Raw genomic sequence first — 6,316 nt, forward strand, 5'->3', positions numbered from 1 at the left:
TTGCAAAACAGTAGAGGGCGCCCACCTTTAAAAAAAAAATACAAAGTTTGAAAAGCTACATCACGTGGTTAACTTGGTTTTCCCAGGATGATGAGACTATAGGTAGTTTTTTGTACTTTTCTGTTATATATATATATATATATAAAATCATGTAGTTTTAAAACAAATAAAAACAAGTTTTCCTTTTCGGATTTCTATTATGTGCTTACTCCAGCCAGCCCCTGATGTGATCGACTTGTCTCCTTGTCACCCTTCCTGGTGTCTCCCCTTATTTTCATCACCAAGTACAGAGCCTGGCATACAGTGCATAGTCTTTAAATGTCGGTTGAATGAATTACCCACCCTGACTACCTTATAGGAATGTAGTGGAACTACCATTCTTTCGGACCATCTCACTTCCTAGAGGTAGCGCCCCCTGGATCCTTCCTTGACTCACCCAAGATGAAACTTCTCAGGTGATCCACAGGGACTGCTGGACTGAGAACCGGAAGTTATCTTCCCTTTTAAATTCTGCGCTTTCTCCTGGGCCCTGTAGTTTTGTGCACAGCGCCTCTCCTCACTTGTGAGTGAGAAACCCAGACCACAGCCCTTAACTCACTCCTCCTTCTTCTCCACATCTAATTGTCATCAAGTCTAATCAGTTCTACTTCCTCTGAAACTTCTCACTCTATCCTATTCCAGGTGTTCCTGTCTCTCACCCTCCCCACACCCAGCCCACCTCCTTTCTAATTTCTTTACCACATTGCTTTCATCATGAATCTTGTGAAATGCAAAGTTGATCATGCCATTGCTAACTAACTGAAAGCTCTCTCTTACTTTCAAAAGAAAGCCCAGACTCTGAAATAGTCCGAAATAGCCCAAACTCTGGCCACGTTTCTCTTCAGCCATATTCCTTGCCACTTTGCATGTATGCACCTAGATGCCAGCAAACAGGTTTCATCTTCCAAATATACTATGTTGTCTTACAGGTCTGTGCCTTGCACATACTGGATGATTCCTCTGTCCTCCTTGCCTCTTGGACTTGATCCTTTCTCATCTTCTGTGGTTCATTTGATAACCACCTCCATAAAGCCCATCAGAGTTTTCTTGGAGTCCTCAGTACATCTTTTATCACCACCACTGTTGCAGAAGCTATCTTGTAAGGTGATTGTAAGGACTAAATAAATTAGTAGTTATAAAGCACTTGGAATAGTGCTTGGCTCATAGTAATTACTACATATGTTTGTATTGTTAATGTTTACAAATCCATCACCCCCATTCAGGGGGAGCCTGGGAAGAGCTGGTTCCTTTCTTGTACATTCAGCACTTTGTTCATATATTTACAGCTAATACAACCAGCCCCTTTTTTTTTTTTTTTTTTTTTTTTTTTTTTTTTTAAAGATTTTATTTATTTGACAGAGAGATATCACAAGCAGATGGAGAGGCAGGCAGAGAGAGAGAGAGAAGCAGGCTCCCTGCTGAGCAGAGAGCCTGATGTGGGACTCGATCCCAGGACCCTGAGATCATGACCTGAGCTGAAGGCAGCGGCCCAACCCACTGAGCCACCCAGGCGCCCCCCAACCAGCCCCTTTTTAAGTCTTCTTTTTACTGCCTTAGGAGCCCATTGTCTTGGAAGCTGTCTTAAATCCAAAGGTTCAAGAAGACAAGTGGTCAGAGCTCCAAACTTTGGCCATGTAGTCTCATGGCCACTGCTGGCACAAGAAGAGTCTTGGCACAGAGATCATGGGGAAAATACAGCCGAGAAGAAAAATAGAAGGTGGCTGTCCTCAATTCTTTCTGTGCATAGGAGTCCACCCCTTATTGAGCTTGTTAAAACACACATTTCTTGGCCTCTGCTCTGGTTAGTGAGGTCTACACTGGAGCCTGGAAATCTGTTTTCTTTTCTTTTCTTTTTTAAGATTTTATTTATTTATTTGACAAAGATCACAAGTAGGCAGAGAGCCAGGCAGAGAGAGAGGGGGAAGCTGGCTCCCTGCTGAACAGGGAGCCTAATGCAGGGCTTGATCCCAGGACCCCAAGATCATGACCTGAGCCTTAACCCACTGGGCCACCCAGGAGCCCCAGAAATCTGTATTTTTTTAAAAAAAGATTTTATTTATTTATTTGACAGAGATCACAAGTAGGCAGAGAGGCAGGCAGAGAGAGGGGAGGAAACAGGCTCCCCATGGAGCAGAGAGCCCAATGCGGGGCTCGATCCCAGGACCCTGGGATCATGACCTGAGCTGAAGGCAGAGGCTTAACCCACTGAGCCACCCAGGCACCCCAGAAATCTGTATTCTTACCATCTCAGTTGATTCTAATATAAGTGTCTAGAGACTAGACTTGAAGAATCCTGGGGTAAGGGAAAAGTTTCAGTCAAACCAAAATCAAATCCTCCAAGTCACCCAAAGGAAAATTTCCATGTAGAAGTGAACTATACAAAGGGTATTGACTCTCTGTCTCTGACCATTGCCTTCCCCTGCAGTTTCCTCTCTCTGGTGAAGGACCCCTGTCCCTGTGGATGGCACCCAATTGGAGTTCTCCACAAACCTGAGACCTGGGGGTTCTCCTATTACTGCTCCTCTCCTCCCTCCATCCAGACACACCCATACCTCCCCAAGTACTGTGCACTTTATCCCCCAGATATTCCTCCAAGCTTTCCACTTCTGTCTCCAGCACCACCCTTCTGGCCCAAACTACTTACCATCTCTAGCATAAACGACTACAACTGCCTTCCAATCAGTGTCTGCAACCACTCCGACCTTGCTCCAATCTATTCTTGACACCACAGGTGGAGTCATCTGTTCAAAACACAACCTGGTCACGTCAACTCCAATTCCTTAATGCTTTCAAAGGCTTCCCACTGCCCTAGGGCAGACAAAGATCCCTAATCTGGCCTATGAGGCTCCACAAGGCATGGTTGGCCCTGTGCTCCTCAACTCCACATGCTCCACTCTGCCCTTTGCCCTTGCTGCCTTAGCTACACCATCTTTCTTTGTCTTGTTTACTCTTCCAGACTCCCTTCCACCTCAGGATCTTTTCACAGGCTATTCCTTTGATCTGCAGTGATCTCCCTTCCCTCTCCCTTCTCTCTCCCACTCCCTTCCCTAGATATCCTGCGGGGTCACCATAAAAGTTTGCCTAAGGACCACCACCATGTCAGATCAGTGCCTTTAGTGTTAACTTCAAAGTTATTTACTCTACTTTATTTCATGCAGTTACTCTGTTTCTTTCTCAGGCTGCAAGCTCCATAAGGCAAGAGCTAGGATTGTCCTGTGCTCTGGCACTTAGTCCATTGCTTGGGACACATCACTGAATATTTCTTAAATGGGTAAAAGAATGGGTCCATTAGCCACTACCATGGCTGGACCCTGCCAGTCAGAGTCTTCTGTAAAATTCTGGTTCACCTGTGGACAAAAATTCTCTTTCCAAAAAGAACCTTAGAATGGCCGAAGGTAGCCATTATTTTAAAAAATTAACTTTATTTAAAATAAAGTACAATCACTGTGGTCTTTTTCATAAATATGGGAAGCATTTATAAGTCACATCTTGTAAACTTTTGTTTTTATATTTGTGATTAACTCCATCTGGTGTATTATCAGGAAAATAAAATCTTCCTTTTGATGTCTTTACTTCTTGCAGAATTTTCAAGCAGTCCACCCTAAAGAGCCAGCCTTCCAGCTTCCATGATTATTTGGGGGAGATTTATGCTTTCCACAGGGTCTGTCATACTTCTTCCACCCATTCAATGTCCCCTTAGAAAATCAGCCACAGAGGGGCACGTGGGTGGCTCAGTTGGTTAAGCACCTGCCTTCAGCTCAGGTCATGATCTCAGCGTCCTGGGCTGGGATCAAGCCCCGAGTCAGGCTCTCTGCTCAGTAGGGAACCTGCTTCTCCCTCTGCCTGCTCTGCCTGCCACTTCCCCTGCTTGTGCTCGCTCTCGCTCTCTCTCTCTTTGACAAATAAATAAATAAAATCTTTAAAAAAAGAAAATCAGCCACATAGGTTGGTACCTGAGCTCTCAGGCTTTGACACCCAGTCCAGACTTCTCCCTGGACCAAGGGGCTGCAGGAGATTCTAGCATTGGCCACAAGCTTTGCCAAATGAAACCCACTCAGCTAGGGTTCAGGGACCCTCAAGGCTCGGACAGTTCTCAGAGCCTAGGATGGGCCCCTTCTCTGCTATTAGGCCTCAGCTGAAGCTACCACAGTCCACACTAATGTTCCTAATTTTAAATCTTGGGGCAGAAGTGATTAAAGAGAATTCTGGTTCTTTATACTCAGGAAACCCTGGGCTATTGAGGCAAAAAGTCCATCTCCTCCCTAGTGGTCATCTTTGTATACCAGGTGTCCCAGGGGAAACAAAACAGGTCACCAAGATACTCAGACAATGACTGCTTCATCAGTCTAGGGGCACCAACTAGGAGAGCAACCCTAGTGGATTTCCTAAAACCGAGATTAAGGATACCTTCTTTTTATTAAAAATAAGGTGGGGGGCAACTGGGTGGCTCAGTGGGTTAAAGCCTCTGCCTTCGGCTCCGGTCATGATCCCAGGTTCCTGGGGTCGAGCCCCGAATCGGGCTCTCTGCTCAGCGGGGGGCCTGCTTCCTCTCTCTCTCTCTCTCTGCCTGCCTCTCTGCCTACTTGTGATCTCTGCCTGTCAAATAAATAAATAAAATCTTAAAAATAAGGTAGGGATTGCCTGGGTGGCTCAGTTGGTTGAGTGTTTGACTTTTTATTTTATTTTATTTTATTTATTGGAGAGAGAGAGAGAGAATGAGCAGGGGGAGGGGCAGAGGTGAGGCAGAAGCAGGCTCCCTGCTGAGCAGGGAACCCAACAGAGGGCTCCAACCTAGGATCCTGGGATCATGACCTGGACCAAAGGCAGATGCTTAACCAACTGAGCCACTCAGCAGCCCCAAGTCTGTGTTTGCCTCTTAATTTCAGCCTAGGTCATGATCTCAGGGTCATGGGATGGTGTATCAGACTTCAGGCTCAGCCTGGATTCTGCTCGTCCCTCTTCCTCCCCCTGCAAAATTAATTAATTAATTCTTTAAAAAAAAAAAAAAAAAACCACTCTGTAATATAAAGAAAGAGGTCAAGGAAATAACCATATAAATAAACATAAACACGCATAAAGTTGGTTTCCTTGGTATAGTCTTCTGAGGTAAGTCCCAGTAGGAGTCTGCACTGATGGTTATTACTCAGCCCGCCAGGTACCCATTTAGGGATCCCCCAGGTGCTCTTTCCTAGAGCTGGTCTAGTCACCCATCATACATTCTTCTCCCAAATGCCTCAAAACACAGTCCACTGCTCCCCCCAGCTCCCAGGCTCCCCTTCACAGTTCAACCTACTTCCTCATCCATTCAGCAGATAACTTGCGGAACACTTGCTGCATGTCACCGACTGAATCAGCCTTAAGTAAGAGAGGGAGGTCTCTGTCCTCACGATGATGTTCTAGTAGACAGGACCTAGAGGCCTGCAGCCAGAGCACAGTAGTCACGACACCAGGGATTCTAATGCCCACCTCCACAGAATTGAAGGAGATGCCCCTCTAGAGCCCCCAGCTGGAGCTTAACCCATTGTGGGAGCTCAGTATGTACTTGTTTCTTTCTCTCCAGCTGTTTGGAGAACAGAATTGCCTTGCCATTTTTTGTGTTTCTGTATTTCTTTTTGAGGATATGGCGCATTTTTGAGCTCTAATAAACACAGGGAACCAGGGTAAAATGAATAAATGTGAAGCAAGTTACAAAGTTATTAGAAATCTTAAGCTCTCACATTTTCTCCCAGGTGTTCAATTAAAAAAAAGATACTGTTGTGTTGCTGCTCCAGCTTTCTGGAAACTATTAAAAAATGTATCCACCACCTTAAATATGCTCTAACCCTTTACCCAAAAATTCTCACTCTAGGGTTTTTTTTTTTAAGGGAAATTAAAAAATAAGCACAAAGATATATGTGTTTGAATAAGAATATTTATGCATGTAATAGCAGAACATTGCAAAGACTTAAACTTCCAGGAAGAAGGGATTAATTTAAAAAATCAGGTCATCCTATGGGACTGAATTGGTTCATTTGTTATTAAAAATGAGAAAACTTGGGGTGCCTGAGTGGCTCAGTGGGTTAAGCCTCTGCCTTCGGCTCAGGTCATGATCTCAGGGTCCTGAGATCGAGTCCCGCATAGGGCTCTCTGCTCAGTGGGGAGCCTGCTTCCCCCTCTTCTCTGCCTGCCTCTCTGCCTGTGATCTCTCTGTCAAATAAATAAAATCTTTTTTAAAAAATGGGAAAACTTTTAAAATAAAATAAATAAAAACATTGGGAAGCCACTGGAGTTTACTCCA

Source organism: Mustela lutreola, chromosome 7 (assembly GCF_030435805.1).
Source record: "Mustela lutreola isolate mMusLut2 chromosome 7, mMusLut2.pri, whole genome shotgun sequence".
Taxonomy (NCBI): Eukaryota; Metazoa; Chordata; class Mammalia; order Carnivora; family Mustelidae; genus Mustela; species Mustela lutreola.